Genomic DNA, 23,755 nt, shown 5'->3' with positions numbered 1-23,755 from the left:
ATGTGTGGCTGTTTGTTCTTCTTTCTATCTGCTGTATTCAAGTCTCTGATGGATCACCTGATAAAATAAAGATTGTTTATATAAAGAGATTTGACAAGGAGCACTGAAGCTGTTCTGGAGGCTTGTGGTGGCCTGACTCCATACTGAGACACTTCATCTTGCATTAGTAATTTTATATTATTTCATTGTACTCTATTTTATCTTTTCTATTTACTGATCTCATTGTTATGTTATTGATCCCTTTGATACACAGTAACTGAGCATCTCCTTTATTTCACCGCATGTTTTACTTTGCATCTCTGTGCACATGACAAATGAAGAATCCTTGAAACTAGACTATTACATCATTTTGGGTCTACTGTTGCCCACTTTTCTGACAAGACAGCACTACTACGATTAAAAACAAACACCAATAACAACAATAAAAGACCAACACCACACAGCTGCTGTCTCACCTCTGTAGGTAGCCTCTGAAGTTCACCTGGGCCCAGTGTGCAGCGTTTCTTGGCCAGCTGCTGCTGAGACACATCTTTCAGTGACATCACAGTATTTTCTTTCGCCATTATACTGTACCTAGCTGACACTACACTGCCGTGCCTGTCTTAATCTCAGTCTGATACACTGAACGTCAACGAGTCCGACTAATTCTGACCCAATTTATGACTCGTACTCGTGCTCGCTCTCTGCTACCTGCCACCTAGTGGTTGGTGGTTTCAGCAGCTGCTGCTAGATGGATAAATGCTGTCAGGGCGCTGGTGATGTGCACCCTGTCTACTCCTATCTCTTGTATTGAAGAGGAGCAAACTGCGCATGTGCAACTTATAACGAGGGTCAACAGACAAAGATTCTTGCGCCCCAGGCCGGAAACACGTGACCTATCAGTAACTTTAGACGACGTAAACATTTTGAATCTACATTTTATTGCAGATTATACACTTTATTCACCAAACATGTAATACTTACTTTGCTAATAAAAAAAATATAAAATCAAAATAAATTACAAATTAATGTAAAGTCTTGTCCAGTGGAGGTCTAGGACGTCGGGAGTGGTGGGACGGCGCCCTAGCGCCCTCTATTGGCCAGCTGCCACTGATCAGCGTGATTTCTGCGTCTCTCAAGCAACATTTTTATGGTGTACTGTATGCATTAAACAGCAAACAAAGCATATACTGATATGCTGAGCCAGCTTCACAGACCTACATGTCTGCAGAGCACTCCTAAGTCATTATTCAAACAGGGGTCTCTCCCTCTCTCTCAGTGCAGTAGTTAGACCCGCTGTCACGCAGATAACGATCAAATTAGTGATGTCCAATCAAAATGTAGTCGATGGCCTAATTTTGTATAAAGGTAAACATTCTTACTGGTTTAAATCAACATTTTTATAGTTGTCCCCATCTTTGCTGTCCAAGAGTTTTGCACAAAAATATATATTATTTGCATTTAAGTATTTAATTAGTGTTAAAACTGTGTAATCTTCGTCATTTAACAAGCAACAATATAAGTAACAATAGCCTGACAATAAAGCTTACTTATACTTCACTAAAATCAGCATAAATAAAAAAACAAAAGATACATGGCGGTAATACCGCATACCGCTCGGTTGAGCCGTCCTAAATCACCGCAGGGTAAATTCCTTCACCGCGACAGCCCTACCAGCGGGAGGATTTTATTTTGCAGCAGCTATAGGAAATGTATTGTATTTGTTACAGAGATTGTCAGTGCTTTGTTAGTGGTTCCAATCATTCAAAGAAGGTCTACACAACAAGATGTGAACATCGTCTGCATGATTTTATCAGTGCATCAGTTTTAAATATTGCAGTGATGAAGAAACAGCCACAGTGAGCTGTTTAGATGAAGCGCTGCAGACGAGCTGCTGAGGATCAACCTGTTCTCTCTGCTGTCAATCAAACACGTTCACTGACACACAGTCAGAGGCTGATTTGGACTCAACTTTAACACTTTATATTTTCTTATATTGATCTTTTTTAGTAACAAGATAATCACCAGATTGTCAAATGTTCTTGTTTCGTCTCATTTTGTTCTCTGTTTTGTGAAAGGTGGTCAGCAGGAGGTTTTCGATCAACATAAGATCAGTCTGAGGAGGAGATGTGAACGTGTGACTGAAGGAACTGATGAACCAGGAAGTGGAACCCTCCTCAAAAGAATCTACACTGAGCTCTACATCACTGAGGGACAGAGTGAAGAGGTTAACACCCAACATGAGGTTAGACAGCTTGAGACAGCTTCAAAGATGAAGACCCTCCATGACACTCCAATCAAGTGCCACGAAATCTTTAAATCCTTACCTGACCAACAGAGAGACATCAGAGTGGTCTAATCCCAGTCTTCTGCTGGATCACTGCGACAGTTCTGGAGCACATGTTGACCACAGGCCAGAGAGGAGAGCTGCCCAAGACCCTGACTGACATGTACTCACACTTCCTGCTGGTTCAGACCAAGAGGAAGAAGCAGAAGTATGATGAGGGACATCAGGTGAGTCCTCAGGAGCTGATGGAGGCTGACAGGGAAGTTCTTCTGAAGCTGGGGAGGCTGGCGTTTGAACATCTGGAGACAGGAAACATCATGTTCTACCAAGAAGACCTGGAGCGCTGTGGTCTGGATGTCACAGAGGCCTCGGTGTACTCAGGAGTTTGTACTGAGATCTTTAAAACAGAGTGTGTGATCTTCCAGAAAACAGTCTACTGCTTTGTTCATCTGAGCGTTCAAGAGTTTCTGGCTGCAGTCTACATGTTCCACTGTTACACAAACAGCAACACACAAGTACTGAAGGCTTTCCTAGAAGAGAACAAAGACATCTATGATAGACAGTTCTCATCCCTGGATGACGTTCTGAGGAGCACCATGACGAAATCCCTTCAAAGTAAGAGTGGTCACCTGGACCTGTTTGTTCGCTTCCTTCATGGCCTCTCTCTGAAGTCCAACCAGAGACTCTTAGGAGGCCTGCTGGGCCGGACAGACAACAGTCCAGAAATCATCCAGAGAGTCATCAACAACCTGAAGAAGATCAACAGTGATAAGATCTCTCCTGACAGAAGCATCAACATCTTCCACTGTCTGACTGAGATGAACGACCACTCAGTACATCAGGAGATCCAAGAGTTCCTGAAGTCAGAGAACAGATCAGAGAAAGAACTCTCTGAGATCCACTGCTCTGCTCTGGCCTACATGCTGCAGATGTCAGAGGAGGTTCTGGATGAGTTGGACCTGCAGAAGTATAACACATCACGGCAGGGAAGACAGAGACTGATTCCAGCTGTGAGGAACTGCAGAAAGGCTCGGTAAGTCCAGATGTGATTCACATTTTAAATCAGGGTTAATAAGTCGTTTAGTTCTTCAGATATCAACACTATAGAATTATCATTACTCTTAAAATACTGTTCCACTTGTTTATTCATAAATCTATTGTCTTTTGTATTCTGTCACTGACGTTCTTGAGCTGTTTCAGAAGTTTTCAATGCAAAAATGTTGTTTTTCAGTCAGTTTTGTTTCTAGCTGTTAAGTTCATGAAAGAAAAGCTGTTCTATTTATTTCTAATATGTGTTACATTTGACTGTTTTACTATACAGCATTGGTTCATGAAGGCAACATGCAAACCTGTTTAAACACATGAACGATTTAAGAGTTTGTTGTTGAGGTTTTATCACAGCAGCATTTAATCACAACATATAACAGTATTTAACAGTTATCAGTAAAGTTATTACTACATGAGTAGATTCTACAAGGTGTGCTATATAATCACTGACTATAACCACTATTCTTAAAAGTTTCAAATAAGTTGTGTTTCATTTTCTAAAGCAGATTTCTGAAGACAGAGAGAATTTCTTTCATGCAGTTATTTCTGTCATGTTTCTGTTACTGGTTTTGGATCCATTTCAAAGTGAGGACAGAGGATGTTCGGGGACCAAACACACTCCACTTTATTTTTTCTATTTCTACAGTGCACTTTATTTTGTTTTGTGATGCTCTGTATATATCCAGTATTTCTGTTTTCAAAGCACTTTGTAAACTTATATCTAGGGCTGCGGCGAGTAGTCAACGTAATTGATGACGTCCACGCTGAAAATGGAAAGGTTTTTCATTGGGGGAGGGGTACTCTGATGAAATATATTACAGCCTTTGGCCCTGTTAATATACATGGAGCCTCATTCACCTTCATTACACTTCAAAAAACATCATATAATAAAAACTGTGATGCAGACTTGCAGCGGTGAGAGAGGGAGAGGGTGATCACGGACTGAAGTGGTGACTACAGCCCGACTGATTTATCAGTCAGCGGATTTAATCGGCTGACATTCGCATTTCGCAGATATATCGATATTGGCGTACAGGTTCTCCGATATGAATGACTTCAATTTTAACAGTGCTCTAGGAGAAAGCCATGTTACCTCCTGACAGGCAGAGGGCGCTTTAATAATTTTGACAGCATGAGAGCTAGAGTTTGGTCTTTGTGCTTGTCATTAAAATACAGCTGAAGTCAACAAATGTAAAAGCCTCATCACTTGTGGTTTCAACTATAAACCAGCACAAAAGTGACAATTACTAACATATGCCATATGCAAAACATATGTTCTGAACTGACACATTACAGTAACAAAAATTATTTTATGCGTTTTGGAACATAAATAGCAAACTTAACAACTTAAACTACTCAGTCAGCACTAGGCGGCAGGCATGATGGGAAATGAGGACGTCCCTATCGCTGCCAGAGTGCGCGTCACAGCTGAGCAGAGCAGCACACACAGTGAAGGGAAGCATTAGGAAGCATTATCTTTCTCATACAGAACGAAACATTGTGAACAACAAACTCATGTTAAAATCACAGTAATCAGCCAAAGACAGCTTGCCTTCAGAGCAACGCTGTTTCTAACCTCTGCGCATCTGTTACGACCTCACCAAAGGCTTCCAAATCAAAGAGGCCAAACATAATAAAGAGTCAGAGTAGTTGCCAAAAAACAACAAGAATTTATTTCTTAAAAATCACAATAACCCACAAAACAACCCATTTCAAAATCGAACCTAAACAAATACTGATGGGCCGGCCAAACCAAGCAAAAGACACTCAGACCAGCCCACAAAGGGCCGTAGGATCTGGTGTCTTTCCTTCTTCCCTAAACCTAATCAAAAACTAAACCCTAGTGAAGAAACAAAACCGAAAACTAGACTACCGGTCCCATCAGAAAATAATTAGCTCCAGCTACTCCTGCTGCTGCTGTGAAACCATCAGAAGAGAGGAAGAGAGCGTCGTGTTTTCTGCCCCTCCCTTTTATGGTCTCTCCTCCAAATCAGGTGGATTACCAACACCTGAAAGAATTAGCAGGGTGAGTACAGACCTAAACACAAATAGCCAGTAGGGGGAGCGCATGTAACAGCATCTAAACTGCGCAGACGAGATCCCGTGTGCACAGTCTGGCTCTCAGTTAGTTTGAAGTTCGATAATAACGAAGAGACGAGAGCTTTAAGCTTTATTATCAGTTCAGTTCAGAAAACTTTATTTATCCCATACGGGCAATTCAGTTTACAGCTCCCAGTTCAATAAGTTAGAAAAAAAAGAAAAAGCACAACACATACAACAATCATTCATTGTACATACAACTCTGACACTCAACTCTCAGTTGTCAGTGAATCAGTTCAACTCATGGTTTCCCCAGCAGCGATGTCTTGTACATGTGCAAATATGCGAAAAAAATATTCCAACACGGAAGAATGAGTTAATAGGATAAAGATAAAATAAGTAAATAAATAAATAAGAACCACAAAGCACAAATCTACTCATCATTGGCATTCATCAGCCTAATAACTGAAGGGATAAAAGAATTAGAGTAACGATTTGTCTTCCTCAGGGGGGCATAGTAGCGCCGCCCTGAGGGCATTACAGTAAATTCACTGGACATGACATGGTCTCCCTGCTTCAGGATGCATTTTGCTTTCTGGACCACACGTTTCTTCCAGAGCTCACTCAGGTCTGTGAGCTGGACTCCAATCATCTTGGAGCAGACTCTGACGATCTGATTCAGACTGTTCTTGTCCTTCACTGACAGACCATTGAACCAGCAGATAAAAGAGAACGTTAAAAGACTCTCAATAAAAGAATGATAAAAGGAACATAGAATGGTTTTAGAAACACTAAAAGAGTTGAGCTTCTGCATCAGGTGGATTCTTTGTTGTCCCCGTTTGACAAGTGACTGTGTTTTTGTCAAATTTGAGATGGGAGTCAAATATGGTTCCTAAGTATTTGTAGGTTTCCACAATTTGAACTGGTTCACCGTGTATCTGGCTGTTTTGTGGCTCTGCACTGTTCTTTCTCAAATCAATGATCAACTCCTTTGTTTTCCTTACATTAAGATCCAAGAAGTTGTCATCGCACCATTTGATAAAATCATTTAGAGCCAAGCCATGATCCGACTGTGGATCCTGAAGAAGAGACAGCAGAGCGGTGTCATCAGAGAATTTGACCAAGTGACTGCCCTCTTGTGAAGCTCTACAGCTGTCTGTATACATAATAAAAAGTAATGGCGAGAGCACACAGCCCTGAGGGGAACCAGTGCTACAAGTGATGGGGGTAGACATGTGGTCATTAACGAAGACACGCTGCACTCTGTCTGTTAAGAGGTTTAAAAGCAACAATAAGATCTGATCTGGGAGCATAAAATCAGAGGCTAGCTGTTCAATTAAAATGTGGGGCTGCATTTTATTGAAAGCAGAAGAAAAATCTGCAAATAAGAGTCTCACATGGGATTTGGGTTTTTCAAGGTGCTTTAGTGCTCTGTCTTAAATGAAAAGTTTTGCGTCATTAACACCTTTACCAACTTGACAAGCAAACTGCAGTGGATCTAATCTGCCATCAATTAGGGAGACCACATTTCCTTTTAAGATTTTTCAAAGTTTTTCATCACAAGAGATGTCAGTGCCACTGGTCTGAAGTCGTTAAAATCTCTTGGATGATTTATTTTTGGCACTGGAATAATAGTGGATGTTTTCCATAATTGGGGCAGGTACCCACTCCCTGCGCACATCTGAAAGAGTACTGTGAACACCTCACTGAGTTGGTCTGCACAGTGACGCAAAGTGCATCCACAGATGCCATCAGGACCAGCCGCCTTCCTTAATCTTATCTGCTTGTTTTACAGCGGTTATGCTCTAAACAACAAGCTTACACGTCTACACCTCTGTACAACCCCGCAACAAGATACAGGATTTTGTTTTAACAAGCCATCGTCGCGCTGCTGCCAGGTGTGTGCGTCTGTCTACTCCGCCCTCAGCACACCTGCAGCTCCTTCCAGCAGTGAGACACACGCGCGCGGACTGTTCTCAGTCACAGAACGGCAAATGAAGAGGTTTTGTGAAGTCCCTTTCACGTCTTATGAAGATGTAAAAGTTACGATGTTACGGTGTTACAGACAGACAGAGAGCAGAGCAGAGAGACAGCCATGTCACCGTCATGTTACGTGTTGATTGAGTCCCGACCTGCGGACTGTTGGCTGAGCTCCAGACCTCTGCCCCGCGATAGACAGTCCATAGATCGTCCAAAATGCCCCAAACAGAGGAGAATAATAAGAATAGAAACACAGACGAAGGGCAGATCCTCTGCAGATACAGACACCAGCTCACACTTCTCCTGGATTATGATGTTGATTAAGAGGGAATATTTAATATGGAAAATCCTGCTCATGAAGCCTTTTATTACTATTATTAACAGTATCAGTCTGTCAAATGAGCTGGTCTGTTTAGTGACTTTTATCTGTGTGAAGGTGGGAAAAACAAGAAACTCACTTTTGTTCCTACTTTGTGTGTTTTTGTGTTATACTCACTTCTATTTAATTTGATATTTTATTGTAGTGCGATTTAAGTTGCTACAGAAACACTATTTTATTAGAATTTTGTATGACATGCAAATGTGACAATAACTTTTCAGATTTGGAATTTTAATATTTTAATTTCAGATACATTTTGAACATATGTGAGTATATCGGCTGATATATCGATATCGGAACTTTTTTACTCCCTAATATCGGAATCGGCATCGGCCCCAAAAATCCAATCTCGGTTGGGCTCTAGTGATAACGTGAGATAAAACTTTGTTCCATCATGAAGCCTGATGCTCCTCTACAGCTCTGTGTTTATCAGGGAAATATATGAACTACACAGCAGCCTGGAGTCTCTGTTAAAAGTGACAGACAGACAGAAAGATCTGCGTGATTAAACGTGTGTGTCCTGCCCGCGCTGCGTTATTGTAAACTATGATGAACTGTTTGAGCCAGGTACAGAGCATGAGAAACACACAGAGTGAGGCTAGAGCGAGGGGAGGTTGCCCAGTGCCACCAGTTAATCGATCGCGGATGGCGTCGTTCTCTCGGATTAAAATAAAAAAAAAAAGCTAAAATTGGTCGCCAAATATACTTGGGCGTCTGTTAATATACCTGCGCGGCCCGTCCAAGTAAAGTCTATGTGTGTGAAACCCTGTGGATGATGGACTGCCAGAAAAGGCAAAACCACCTTGAGTGTCGTCTATTTATTAGTAGGGAGAGCTTTTTAAAATCTTCTGTCTTCGTAGCTTCTGTACACTCACTGTCAAAATAAAATGAACTCAAACAGAAGGGTTTATTAGGTTTTTTGGAGGAAAATTCATCATTTAAATTAATCGATTAATCTGTAAAGAAGTCGATCGATTAATCGATAGAAAAATAGTCATTAGTGGTGGCCCTACTTGTATCTACAACGTGCTGTAGATAAAGGAGAAGTATTATCAGTGTTATTCAGATTGAGTGTCTCATGTTTGCTGCAGCCACTGTGGCCACAGGTGAAAACTATGGGATCATGTTGAGCGCTGTAACATAGTGATTTGGTAGCACAAGCAGAGAATCGTCATCAAATCTGCAAACTGATTCAGAAATGTTCGTTCCACAACAATATCTATGAACAGTTTGCTAACATGAACTAACATTAGCTTCTGTGAACTGCTGCTCATACGACACAGACTGTCACAGTAACACCCCTGAGTGTGTTGAACCGAGCAGTGGTGCATTTAGTTGCTTATGAATTCCACATTTGAAAGAGGGAGGTTGTGTTACATGGCTGTGTTTTGAAGTGTTTCCTGATATTCTGTTGCTCACAGAAAGAAGCTGACAGGTGTTTCTCTCTCTTGTTGCTGTAGAGAAGAGTAGTAGCAGGAAATGCACAGCTTCCACCAATATTTAAGGTCTGATGAATATCTCAGAACATGATGGTGAAATTCAGACTTTAAGAGATCGTGTACACACCAATGTTATTGATCTTAATACTGATACAGTGACAACATCTTTCTGATGACGTCATGGTAACGATAATGAAACCTTACCAGTTTGTTAACTATGTTTGTTTGCTGAATAAGTTCTTCAGATGCTCACAACAGAATGTAGACAACAAAACTTCATGCACTCAGCTGTCACACACATCAAAATGTTTGATTATAATATGATTTAAATATGTACACGTCTAATACTGTTAAAAGGTTCCTTTTGTTTCGATCCCACTTGACAGCAGTCACTGAATTTTCCCACTCATGCACGTGAACCTGAAAGCAGCAGGTAGCCAGCAAAGACAGATCGTCTTTCTCGACTGTAATTGTTAACTAAGTTGTAAAAAAGGTTTCTAATCAAGACGTCCTCATGCTAACTCTTTGGAGACAGACATTTTCTCCTCCTTTATCTGCACATTAAAGCAAATCAAAGATGCAAAGTGTGCAGGTACGAGAGGGAGTGAGGAGAATTATTGTTTCATGTCAAACACAGAAAGATAAGATGAGCTGAACCCTGAGGTGAACAGCAAACTTAGATTGTTATTTAGTCTGATGTGTCAAACTGTCATGAAGTAAACACAAAGTGTCTCTTTCATTGTAACATATCATGTAATTTATGTGTCATAACAGACTTTCTAACTGTGGACTGTCAGAGACTCACTGTGAAGTTGTGGCCTCAGCTCTGAAGTCCAACCCCTCCCATCTGAGAGAGCTGGACCTGAGCCTCAACTCTCTGCTGGATTCAGGAGTGAAGCTGCTGTCTGCTGGACTGGAGAGTCCAAACTGTAGACTGGAGACTCTGAGGTCAGTTTACTGACTGTAGCATGTAGTTTTTCTTATGTGTTCAATTAAACTCCTTGACTGAGGTTCAAAGTTTTGGGTGGTTAATCTTCAGGATTGACCTGATCACAGATCTGAAGAAGTGATTTTAAAATGTTCTGTCTTTCCAAATGGCTGAACAACAAGTGAAGAAAAGAAAAGAGATATTCACTGTTTGAAAGTTTCCACACGACTCACATTGGTGTCGATCAGACAGTGAAGATGATGTCAGCACTGACGAGGCTGTAATGTGTGTGAGGGATGTGAACGATGTCGTAGATCTGATGATAGCAGATGAAAACCGGCTGCAGAGAGTTTGAGCTTCTGTGTAAACAGACAGAGAGACAGGGTCGATAAAGAAAAGGGAAGTAAAGGTGAAGGAAGGAACTGTGATGCTCTTCATGGTATCAGAAGCTGACGCCCCACACAGCTGCTGTGGTGTGGTGTGCATCAAAGCAGAGCTAAGAGTAATAAACAGCAGCCTAACAGCGGCCAAAACAACACGACAGAGCAGGATTCAAAGTCTGTGTGAAGATTTAAAAAAGGACTCTGATGTAATTACTCCAAAAATATCAGTCATAGTGTTTGTGATTCACAACATGAACAGACTGTAAATATATGCAGATTTTATTGTTCAAAGTTCAGTCAAACTTTAGAAGCTTAATAAAGATTAAATTACACATCAAAGTCATTTGAACATGTCAAAAGGTGCAGCATCCTTCAAAAGAACAAGTGTTACACCTGGTTAAAGCCACGTGAAGTGATGATTCTGAATGACAGCGTTAAGTTTGAGTTATCTGAGCTTCTATATTATTTCCTGTTCTTCTTTCTAACAGATCAAAGTGTTGCTTTGTTTTCATGTCAGCATTGAGGAACTATTTGAAGAAACAGACCTTTAGATTTCAGCCAAAACAAATCAATAGTCTGCACCAGAAACATGTTTGTCTTAATGGAGAGGTTCATATTTCTTCAGGTCAATCTAAAGACAACACTCACATTCCCATATGCACATATATTTATAGAGTTATTTTCTGTCTGTCATCATTCCCTCTGTCCATACTGTCTGTGAAGAAATCCTCTTCTAACCTGACTCCAATGTTACGAGATGGAGGACAAACATTCACACTCTTTCACTTCACAAAAATGACTTTTACAGTTTAGCTGAAACTAATAAGAGGCTTCAGCAGACTGAGCTACACATATCAAGTGTTTGGTGTTTGACTGTCTCCTTGTTGAGCTGCAGTGGAGGAATAGTGACTCAAAGAGTGAATTTGGTTGTAAATAGTTTGAACCTTTGGTGGACACAGACTTGATTTGGCTGACTCAGACTGCTGAAGCTTCATATTAGTTTCACATGAACTTATGGAGTTTATCCTGCTGTGTAGTTTTGTTAGGAAGGGACCACTTCACACTCACTGGGGACAGTAGGAATCATTGCTGCCACTAATGAGTCTTTAATGTGCAGAAAGCATGTGGCTGTTATTTTAAGACTTCAACAAATGTGGACATCTCCTTTTATTACATAGACCTACTAAGCCCCCAAATACAGTAAGAAGAAGGTCATTTAATAAATGAATGAATGAACAGTGTTTAGTCCAACATGTCTGATGTGTTCATGCTTCTCTAATTACAGACGTGACTGAGATCAGCAGCATGTTATTAACCTGTGCTGACATGAAAAGGTGTATGAATGTTCTGTTGACATTTGGATGATGACTGCAGAAGGCTGACGTCATGATGATCCACAGAACACAATGGAAAAGGCACTCCACTCATTTGAAGGAAAATCTGTAATTTTGTCTTCATTATTTATTCAGGTTGTGGAGCTGCAGGATGTCAGAGATGAGCTGTGCTTCTCTGGCCTCAGCTCTGAAGTCCAACCCCTCCCATCTGAGAGAGCTGGAGCTGAGCCACAACGAGCTGCAGGATTCAGGAGTGAAGCTGCTGTGTGGTTTTCTGGAGAGTCCACACTGTAGACTGGAGACTCTGAGGTCAGAAACCATGTTTTACTTCTGTGCTGAGATGAATATGATGTGAAAGTTGTGTTGACACTAAACTGCAGACATGAGGCTGATATTATACTGATCCACACTGAGTATCTTAATGCTGAAGTCTATTTTCTTCTTCACTGCTTTAGTCCATTGACTGTAGCAGAGCAATGTTGAGTTCCACATTTAAAACCTTCATAGAACAAGAAAAATCCTACACTGTATAATTCACTGTGAACCTCTGAAACACCTGATTTCATCTTTTATTCCACATCATGTTTTTAAATAAATCAGTAATAGAAACATTTATTAATTATTTCAGTTTGTACGAGCAGAAAATAACAAATATATTCAATATTTTCTTTTTCCAACATTTCGATTAAAATATTTGTTTCTTGTAACGACTGAAAAGTTTAAAGTGAAGATGCTTTGAGTTTATGGCTCCACTATTTCTAAAAGAAATACTGTCCATGTCTTTGTTCACATTCACCAAAATTCATTCGGACATATTTGGCATCTTGGAAACTTTAGTATTTTGAGTCGACTCTTCAGTTATTTTCTGCTGGTTTTTCTTGTATTTCTTGTTTGTTGTGTTTGGCTGCACAACATGAGTTTGTATAGATGGAGCCACTGGTGCTTCTTGTGTTACGCTCCTGAAAAATGAGGAGAAATAATCACACAGTGATCGGGTGATGTTTCTCAGACACGTCTGAAGTTCAGTGAGGAAAGTGCTGTGATTTCTCCTGGTGAGGGATTAAAAGACCACTTTCAGCATTACAGAAGACCTCTATTGCAGTTTAAACTCAACAACAAAGAATGAATCAAATGTTTCTAAATATCACATAATTAGCATTACAACCATTTTAATAGTGTTTTAAATATGTGTTTTATTTGAATCAGTCGTCATAAATGTTTGATCTTTTTAACCTAATCACAGATTTTAACATCATCACAGACCAAGAAGCACTAAACTGTAACTTGTATCAGACTATGAGTGTGTTATATTTGAACTTGTCACACTTGCAGAGTTTAAGAGGTGAAGTCGCTGCGTCTTTATTGAAGTAGCAGCATGTTGTCATTAATATTAATGAGAGCTCTTTTTCACTTTGTGTATTTCACACATTTTAACCTGCATCCTGTTGTGTTCAGGTGTTTGGAGTTTCCACTTTCTGAACTTTGACCTTCTTAACCTTCTTCAGCTCTGAACACATTATTAAACATTAAAGGATTTCATGCAGGAACATTGTATTCTAACGTCACATCATTTACTGTTTATTCAGATTGCGTGGCTGCTGGTTGTCAGAGATGAGCTGGGCTTCTCTGGCCTCAGCTCTGAAGTCCAACCCCTCCCATCTGAGAGAGCTGGAGCTGAGTGACAACAAGCTGCAGGATTCAGGAGTGAAGCTGCTGTGTGGTTTTCTGGAGAGTCCACACTGTAGACTGGAGACTCTGAGGTCAGAAACCATGTTTTACTTCTGTGCTGAGATTAATATGATGTGAAAGTTGTGTTGACACTAAACTGCAGACATGAGGCTGATATTATACTGATCCACACTGAGTATCTTAATGCTGAAGTCTATTTTCTTCTTCACTGCTTTTGTCCATTGACTGTAGCAGAGCAATGTTGAGTTCCACATTTAAAACCTTCATAGAACAAGAAAAATCCTACACTGTATAATTCACTGTGAACCTGTGAAACACCTGATTTCATCTTTTATTCCACATCATGTTTTTAAATAAATCAGTAATAGAAACATTTATTAATTATTTCAGTTTGTACGAGCAGAAAATAACAAATATATTCAGTATTTTCTTTTTCCAACATTTTCCTCCAAAGTCACATCATTTATTCTTTATTCAGATTGTTTAACTGCAGTTTGTCAGAGATGAGCTGTGCTTCTCTGGCCTCAGCTCTGAAGTCCAACCCCTCCCGTCTGAGAGAGCTGGAGCTGAGACACAACAAGCTGCAGGATTCAGGAGTGAAGCTGCTCTCTGATCTTGTGGAGAGTCCACACTGTAGACTGGAGACTCTGAGGTCAGTCCATGTTGGCTTCAGCAGTATTGTACTACACACAGTTATTATCGCAGCAAAGATCCAGTATTGTCTGCTAAACCTCCAACCCTCCCAGTGGCTGCTGTCCTCAGTGAAGCTGTGAGAGGAGAACAGTGACAGGCTTCAGGATTGGACAGAAACACAGAGAGAGAACAGACAGCCAATCAGATCAGCACGAAGCTTGTTGTGATCACGTGTTTGATTTGATGTGAAGACAACTGTTGTTGTTGTGTTCATGTGTACAGGACATTAAGCTGGATTACAGCTGACAGCATCACAAGATGTTTAGAGACAGTGGTCCTCGTTCATCAAACTGTCGTACCATCAAATCTGATCTCAAAGTGTTCGTTCTCTCATTTCAGCACTAAACAATTCATCAGTTCATCTTTGTCACAGCTCTGAGATCAGTCTGCCTGTAGCCTGCAAATCACTGTCTGTTATTACACAGAACCATGGTTACGTTTAGTAACCATGGTCTTTGTACAGAACAAAACCTCTGCTGAAGTCCAGAAATCACAGCTGATGTTTCTGCTCTTCAGTCTTTGCATGAACATGAAGGACTTTTAACATCATATATAGTTTATATATCTGTCCATGTGACAGCAGCTTGTCCAAATGTTTCTGTGACAGACACCATTTTTACACTTCATGTGATATTTCACATTTTAAGCAGTTATACTGAAGTAGTTATACCATATTCTGGGTGACTACTTGATTCTGATTGGCTGCTGGGTGTCGATTACTTCCTGACAATGGACACCTTTTAAGTAGTTGTGGATACGTATACGCTGGCTACGTAGTATCAGCCTGTTTCTACAATGACTGACCATGGCAACAGGTACAAAGTCAAAGCCTCTGTTTACAGTTGATGCACCTTGTTAACGAGCTAACATCGACCTACAGCAATGAGGGACTTCAACAGCTCTTTGACCTTATTGGGAGGATATGAGAACTTTGCTGACTGGGATGCAGCTGAAGAAAGAGAGAGTGGAAAGAAAAGAGAAACCTTTATTTACAGCACTGAGTGTAGTCCTTCAGTACCTCTGAGCACCACAGGATGGCGCCTGTAAAACACGAGCTGCAGGAAGTACACAGCCCCTCTGAACTTACTGATCCTGTGGATCACATCAGCCATCATCTGACATCCCGCTCACTATTCAACTCTCTATTTCATTCTGCGGCCGACAGTAAACATGGCCGATCATTTGTTCGTACAAATCCTGATGTTGATTTCAGGACAATGACACGGCTGGTTAGCTACATAGTCTTCTTATTATGTCTCATTATATTTAACTTATATCCGACACAATGTTATTGACTTTTAATGTTGCAAGTGTATTGTTAGCTTTCTCGCTAATAGCTGAGCAGACAAGAAATATCTCCTGTTGCAGAGTGGTGTCCAAGACCCGTTTTATTTACTGGAGGAGTGAATAATGTTTTCGTGTTATTAGTTCCTTATTAGATTGTAATGATTGTTCCAGGTATCAGTCAAACCCTCAGGTGTTAGCGGCTCTGGCCTCCATGAGTCCACAGATTCCTGATAATGGACACCTCGTCGGGCATTATCCCTGACAGAAAAAATGTCACAAAGAAACTGATTTGAATCCATGTTTACAGTAAGCAGTGAATATGTGTCTGTTTCTGCAGTCATGATGCGTTCAGGGTCTCTCAGCAGTTCAGTTACACTGTGTACTTAAGTCCTGTTCAGACTTGTGGTATGAACAGACTGAAGTCTCTGCTGGTCTTTAAACTGGATGTGCTGCCTCGCTGACTGACAGCTGATGAGGGCCTCTCTGTAAACACTGATATATGACTTCTGTTGTCTGTCTTCTTCTCTCATCAGCTGGAAGTATTGATCTCTGTCAGAGTGTGAGCGATCAGGAGGATGGTCGTGTATCAGAGGATCAGCTGTGTCCTGATGATCCAGAGAGGGTGAAGCAGCAGCATCAGCTTGTGTGTGTGGAGGCTCTGACTGGGCCATGTTACTGGGAGGTAGAGTGGAGAGGAGAGCTTCATCCAGCAGTGACTGACAGAGGAATTGTTGGAAAAAAATGTGCCTGGATGATGCATTTGTCATGAGTGATACTAATCGTCTTAATGATCACTTAAAGTTGTTGCTATGGAACTTTTCAGTCCCACAGGAGGGAATGTTTGAAAAAAATGTGAAACTTTATAATGAAATGTTTTAGAGTTGAAGTTATATATCCAAAAGTTTTATAATCAAATGTTTTAACTGAAACTTTATAATCAAATGTCTTAAAGGTAAAGTTTTTTATGGTCAAAATGTAGTTAACGTTTCTATTGTCCAATGCCTTCAAGTTTTACAGTCACATGTTTTATAGTTCAGGTTTTATAGTCAAATGTTTTAAAGTAAGTTCTTATAATCCAATGCTCTAAAGCTCTAAAGTAGAATCCTAACAAGCTGAGGGCAGAGAGCCAGAGTTGAGGGAGGGGGGCTCCAACAGGTGGTGGCACAAGTCTGCCACTTGCGACACACTAACTAATTAGGCAGAGACCTGACAATGGGGAAAAAACGTGCCGGAGCCCAGCGAGGGAGGAGTTTAGAGTATATAAGACCGAGCAGCTAATGTGTGGGCAGTCTTATCCGGATGGACTCGGGTTTATTTGTTTGTATTTATACGGGAATAAACTCTTTTTGCATCAGATTCTGCCAGTCTCTAGTGTTTGCTTGTCCGAGTTTTTTCAAGACTTTGACTATATTTTTAAGAGGTTTTATAACCTATTGGAGATTGACATTAAGTGGCAGACAAGAGGGTTCGGGGAACTTTTTTGCCACAACAGAATCACACCCAGTGGAGATGACTCTCGGTGCTGTAGTCTAAACTGCTCTGAGATCAGCTCCACTGTCAGACACAAAGTCCATCATCATCCCCGTGTGTTCCTCTGGGTGTGACAGAGTATCATCACAGTATGTGGACTGCTCTGCTGCTGCTCTGTCCTTCTACACAGTCTCTGCAGACACACTGAGACTCCTCCACTCCTGCTGCTCCACACTCAACCACCTCCTCCACCCTCCAGCTGGACCTGGACTTTACTTTGTCTTTATGTCTGAAGCCAAAGTGACCACTTGTGATCAGATCTCACTTTCCCGCTCTGTATGCAAACAAACACGGAGCCTCGTTCACCTTCATTAGACTTTAAAAAACATCAAATAATAAGAAAAACTGATGCAGACTCGCAGCACAGAGAGGGGGAGCTGCTGTGCACGAGCACAGAGGGAGGGAGGGAGGGAGCGGGTGAGTACGGACTGAAGTGATGACGTGATATAAAACTGTGTTTGGTCATGAAGCCTGATGTTCCTCTGCAGTTCAGTGTTTATCAGTGAAATATATGAAGTACAACAGACTGGAGTCTCTGTTAACAGTGAAGAAACAGACAGAAAGTTCTGCGTGATTAACACACAGATCCACGTTATGAAACATCTGTCTCCTCCCCGCGCAGCGTTATTGTAAACTATGATGAACGGCTCGCGGGCACAGACTGTATAAAAAGATATATACATACATACTTGACATATATAGTCCTTTATATACAGTCATTGCTCGCAGGTAACAGCTCCCGCTCGTGTCATTCACAGCATGTGGAGACGTAGTTCGTCCTTTATAGCGGACTGTGCACAGAAATACGGGACAGATTGGGACCTTATTGAGTCAGGGGCACGAGAAACACACAGATCTGTGTCCTCGCTGCGCTGCAGGATTATAAACTCTGATAGGCTGCTTGTGGATCACAGCTCTTACCGTCTCTCCTCCTCCCTCGTCGGTTTGGGGTCGTCCTGTATTAAAACATTAACAGCAGTCTCTCTCACTGAATAAATACAGATACGATCTGTCTGTCTGCGCTTTGCTCCGACTGAAGAGAGAGAAATAAAAACTAGATTTTCAACAGACACAGCAGAGAAATATTAAATCACACAGGAATGAGAGGCGAGCGGTTTCCCTGGATACAAGTGATCGTTGCCATGGATACGAGGAGTTAGTTGATGCGGTCCAGAGGACACTTTGGACCTGCTCACAGTCAGCCAGCTGCTGCAGGTCATGTGCCCTGTCGTGTCATTAAACTTTAACAGCATATAAGGATGGCCGGTTAGTGAATAAAGGTTCAGTTAGCTCATCACAAACTGCTTGTAGTGCGTACAGTCTGATGGCAGCTTCATTTGGAACCAGTTCCATAGTGAGTGATTATGACCATGAAATGTTTTAAAGCATCATGGACACTAAAAAATGAAACCTGATTAAGATTGAAGATCTTAAATCAAGGCAACATGAGCTTCTTTTTAAAGAGAGTTTTCTTCTTACCAGGCAGTTTGTAAGTCAGACAATTTCACTTTTTTCAAGCTTTTTTGTCCTTAAAGCTCCTGTGAGAAGTTTTGATCTGCTTATGAAACAGGCTGTAATTAATACTGACGCCTCTATATGACCTACAACTGCAAACGAGAGCATCAGGAAGAAGATTGATTATTTCTATATAGTTGTTTTTAATGCCTGTAACCGCTGCCACCGGGTCTGTGTCAGACGAGGACATTTACAGCACGCTTTTCTTGACATTTTGCACATAAAGATTCACAGTGAGAGAAACGTTTGACTGTTAGAAGAAAGCAGGAGATTTTTGGTCTGAAAACACGACTTACACATGTACAGGACAAGATCAGCAAAGAGATGAGACGTACTGCTTTGTCCACAGTGGTCGCCACAGACTGAAAGTTCCTCCCAGAATTATCTCAAGATGTCATTTTCTATTGAGTCGTCATAACTGGTCTTCAGTGACTTCATGCTTTAAGCTAGTATAAGCAGAATGATAAAAGTGTTTGATCAACACTCACCAGGACAAAACTGCTTTGTCAAAGTCAGACTTTTCCTTTTTATCTCTTCACATATTCAGAGCACATAATGAGCAAAAGGAAATCACTGTTTGATTGTCAGTCTGACAGCACAGCACAGCAGTCACTGTTGAAGGAGTTTTGAAAAAAACATATTCATCTTGAGTGTGAAGTAAATCATGTAACCTGAGTGAAGATGATATATTCTGTGTGAAAAGCATGTATTCTGCTAACAGTGTGTTTAAAATCAGATGCTTTAACACTTAGAATGATTTCTCTTTGCCATTTTTTGAACACCTGTTCTGCCCTGTGCTCTGTTTTAACTGTATCAGAATCCTGTTTAGTCAGTCTCAACTGTATCGGACTCCTGGATAGGCAGTCCTGACTGTGTCAGACTCCTGAGCCAGAGTCCAGAGCGGGAACCAGCCACCAGCAGCTGGGTGCGTCTCTATGAGAGTCCAAAAGAAGGAAGAAATCATCCCACTGCTGCCCGCTTCTGACACACTTAGAGATGAGCAGAGCACATGCAGATAACAAGAAGAGGTGTAACAGAGTGTTAGAAAGCTCCACAGAAAGGGGGGCCACCACAGGGTATATAAGGCCAACGCTCTGCACAGTGCAGGCAGTTACACCTTGGTGGAGCTCCGAGTTTGTTGCTGTCTTTGACCATCTGTACACAAGAAACTGGTGTTGCATCAGATCCTGCTATTTCTCAGAGCCTTTTTTATAGACTTTGACTTTTTTTAAGAGTTTTGAACTTTGACTTTTACCATTTTTAAGAGTTTGTAATTAGGTGTCAAGTCAGGGGGGGTCAGGCCTTATCCTGGCCTGTGGCCTGTGACCTTTTTGACACAACATCATGTGTTCCTACAGACACACAGAACAAGAACCATTTTCACATCTCACAACACTTTGAGTCGTTTCAGCTGTTGCACAATTGTGTTACATCCCCAACATGATTTTTGACTTGAACTTATGTTTGATAAAGAAACATGTTTGTCTCAGTTTCACCTCTTTCTTCTCGCAGCCAATCCCATTGTACAGTTACATTTAATCACAGTGGCTTATTATAAGCACAATATGCTATTCTCTCATGTGAATTACTGGGTATATTGCCTTATTTCAAGGTTATTGCAGCAGCATTGGATGCTTAATTTAACCCCATTTTCCAACATGATGACAAAATAATTCTTAAATATTTTATTTATATCAGAAAAAATGTTTTCAGTTTGGTCCAACTAGTTTTAAGATTTCAGTTGTCTTGTTTTAAACTAAAAAGTAGTCCACCAACTCCAACAACACTTGATAGAAAATCTCTCTAATTATAGTTTATATAAGTTCATATCATAAACTGTATAATTATATAGAAGCAAGCAGGGGGGGGGTAGGCGTTTCAGGGTTTCGGCCTCTGATAGTTGCCTTAGCTGCCTCGAGCCCCAGAACATAGGTAGGTAAAATTTGTGTTAGGCAGGATCTGGGGACGTTTTGTGTAATTCTGTTTCTTCTGAAGGTTAGTATATTTGCCTGTGGATTTGTTTGTTGCATGTGGCATCAATCCTTCCTGTTTTTCACTGGTAGAGGTGTACCAGAAGCCATCTGTTAGGGTTTTGTTAGCTGGTGACCTTGAGAACAGAGCTTCAGGTGAGCCTGAAGGTGCATCTCTCTAGGTATCTCTATCTCTGTAGGTTGTGTCTCTGCCGCTGACCAAAGAGGAATTCAGTGGCCATAAGAGTGCGTCTTCCCCAACCATGTGTTCAACCCCTCATCCCGAATCAAAGGAGGAGGCCCAGACAAAGGAGACAAAAATGTCGGCTGTCCCCTGTGAGGTGTCGTCCACCTTGGTGTATGTGTGATCCATGTTTGATGTTTTGTCTGTGCCTTCTGTTGGTCAACTGGATGGCAAGTTGTTCAGCTCTTGGTGTCTGTCAAGTGTGGCATCACGTTTGCTCAACCTTCTTTAAAGTCAGTAAGCTAATACACTTGTTAAGCTTCATTCTTGCCCCACTCTGTGTGATGCTGTCCTGTGATATAATGTTGCGTTCCAGGTTGGTAGTGGGATTGTTACTGTTGCTTCCACTATGTGGTGTGTTTAGCAATGGCTTTTTGCTGAGTAATGTCACTGAAACATTTCATGGTGGTGGGTGAACTGGTGTTTATTGAATCATACTTTCCTGGAGTGTGTATCCCTTTGTAAACAAAGTTTTTTAATAAGTTTGTTCTTATGGGGAGAGGTGTTACGTGCTGTAGTGTTGTGTATTTTGTGTTGTGTTTTCTGTGTGTCTCTCTCCTGTGTGCTCCTCAGGTGCTGCTTCCCCCTTTGCTGCAGCAGGTGATCAGGCTCACCTGTTATCACTTCAGCAATCAGGCAGGAGGATAAAGAGCAGGAGAGAGGAGGCAGCAGGGCCAGTGGGCTGTTTGGCTGCGTTTGTGTTGGGCGTCAACTAGTCTCTAGTTTTACTCCTTTTGTGGAAGGAGGGTGTGTTTGCCCTCGAGGCCTCAGTTACAATGTTACAATTTCATTTAGCAGACGCTTTTGTCCAAAGCAACGTACATCTGAGAGTTAATACAACACAAGCAACGATCAAGACAGGAGGGAACAAAGTCAGTAAGAGCCGAAAAACAGCTTCAAGTGTGATCGGACACTGGTGCCAACAGGCCGTGTATAGGGCGTTTTTTTTTTTTTTTAAATAATAATAATAATCGTCATCAGCAACATCAACAAGGTCAATATAGTCATCATCATCATCATCATCATCATCATCATCATCATCATCATCATGATAATCCTAGTCAGCATAAACTACATCCTCGATGTCATCATCATCAATAGCATCACTATCATTAAGGTCAGAGGTGTTCATAAAGAGCTGGGTCTTTAGCTTCTTCTTAAAGGTGAAAGGGACTCTGCGGACCGAATGGAGTTTGGTAGCTCGTTCCACCACCGGGGGGCGACAGAGGAGAAGAGTCTAGTTAGAGACTTAGGGCCCTGTTGTGATGGGAGTACCAGGCGCCTTTCATTGGCGGAGCGTAGTGGGCGGGACAGAGTGTAGCCCTGGATGAGATTTGAGCTGTGGAGTCACATGTGCTGTTTTGGGTTGATTGAAGACCAGTCGCGCTGCTGCGTTCGGGATCATCTGCAGAGGTTTGAATGTGCATGCAGCAAGGCCTGCCAGTCGGAAGCTGCAGTAATCAATGTGTGATATCATGAGAGCCTGTGCAGTTTCAGCATGGTCACAGACAAAGGGACATACGATGATCACACCCAGCCCTTATATGACCTCTGAACTCTGCCATGACTGTGGCTGTGTTCAAACTGTATACTACACACTACATGATATACTGCATACTGCGTTCGGCGGTAGTATGTAGTATGGAGGAGCTTTTCAAATTCATTTTGCAGTATGCTAAGCCAGGCGGAAGTAAACAATAACCGCCGCTTCTTTAGCTATCGCGCCCCCTGCTGCTGGAATGCTGCTGCTGTCCATCATTTCAACTGCTGCTATGACATTCCAGCGCTCTGCATTGTGGGATACAGTAGGCGAGGTAGACTGGTCCGATGCATACTAGAGATTTTCTCCGATTCAGTACGACATCCGGGTATTTTTGGCATACTGCACATTTTGCTTTTGTTTGCATAGTGCATACTACATGTTGGCCAAATCAGGACGTACTGCTAGTATAGTACTGCATTTGGAACACAGCATGTGAGTTACTCCACCCATCCTGCCTCGAGGAAGTTCAGCTCTGAGATTTTGAACAGCACGTGTGATAGTACACAAAAATGTACATTGCTTTGTCATTGCTTTAATTAGATTCTATGAATTATTTTCTCTTTTCCTTTGAGTTACCTGCTGCTGTGTCTCCTTCCTGCTTTCTTCTTCTCCACAATCCATAATCATTACATCACCACCACCTACTGGATTGTTTCAGTTTTACACTGTAAAATATTGACATTGTCCACCCAACGTGATCCCCTTTCATGACATATCCCATTCTATAACCCAGACTCAACTGTCTCCTCTTCCTTTTGCACAGCCATCACTTCATCAGTTCTCTCCATCCTTCTCACAGCTTCAGCGTGTGACAGTCCCCTCTCAGCTCTGATCCTATTCACTCTCTCCTCCTTCAGTCTTTTTGGACACTGTGTACACCCTGTGAAGTGATTTCCCTTGCAGTGAAGGCACGTTGCCTGATCTTTCTCTACTTTACAGTTACTGTCATAACAGTTGTTTTCCCCACATCTTCTGATTCCTCTACACACAGCAGCAACATGTCCGTCCTCCTGACAGCAGGAGCACCTGAGAGGAGCTTTCTCATACGGCCTCACTCTGTAGCACACGTAATCAAGATACACTCTCTCAGGCAATTCTCCTTCTAAAGACAAACACACTGATGTAGTGTCCTCCGTCTCTCCTTCTCCACATCTTGTCATTCGTCTTGCTTCACACACTCCTGGAAGATCCAAAAAAGAGTCCACCTCAACAGACAGAGGCACGCCACTTAGCACCCCCTTCTTCCTGACCTCTGCTCCATGTGGGAAGCAGGTGACACTGCTGTAGTCCTCACATGTTTGTGTTTTCAGAGCTTTATCTCTCTGCTGCTTCGACATACATTCAATGATAACCATCCCACTTCTCGTTATCCTAACAGATCTGACTTTTTCTCCAACAAACTTTCCTACCACATGTAGATCCTTGAAAATCCTGTTTGTTTGGGTTACAGCGATCATTCCAACCACATACACATCATCCTTCCTCATC

The 23,755-nt window shown here is 41.6% G+C and overlaps 1 pseudogene; it reads left to right on the top strand.

Annotated features, from left to right (window-relative positions):
• LOC138590759 (NACHT, LRR and PYD domains-containing protein 12-like) overlaps positions 1-21,440 on the top strand; it is a 152,469-nt pseudogene extending 131,029 nt beyond the window's left edge.
• Positions 21,441-23,755: the final 2,315 nt, after the last annotated feature.

Source organism: Semicossyphus pulcher, unplaced genomic scaffold, assembly GCF_022749685.1.
Source record: "Semicossyphus pulcher isolate SPU_LCO1_2020_fin unplaced genomic scaffold, fSemPul1.0.p SCAF_14, whole genome shotgun sequence".
NCBI classification, from domain to species: domain Eukaryota; kingdom Metazoa; phylum Chordata; class Actinopteri; order Labriformes; family Labridae; genus Semicossyphus; species Semicossyphus pulcher.
Note: the sequence above shows the minus strand (reverse complement) of the source record. Positions and strands in the feature narration are given on the sequence as shown.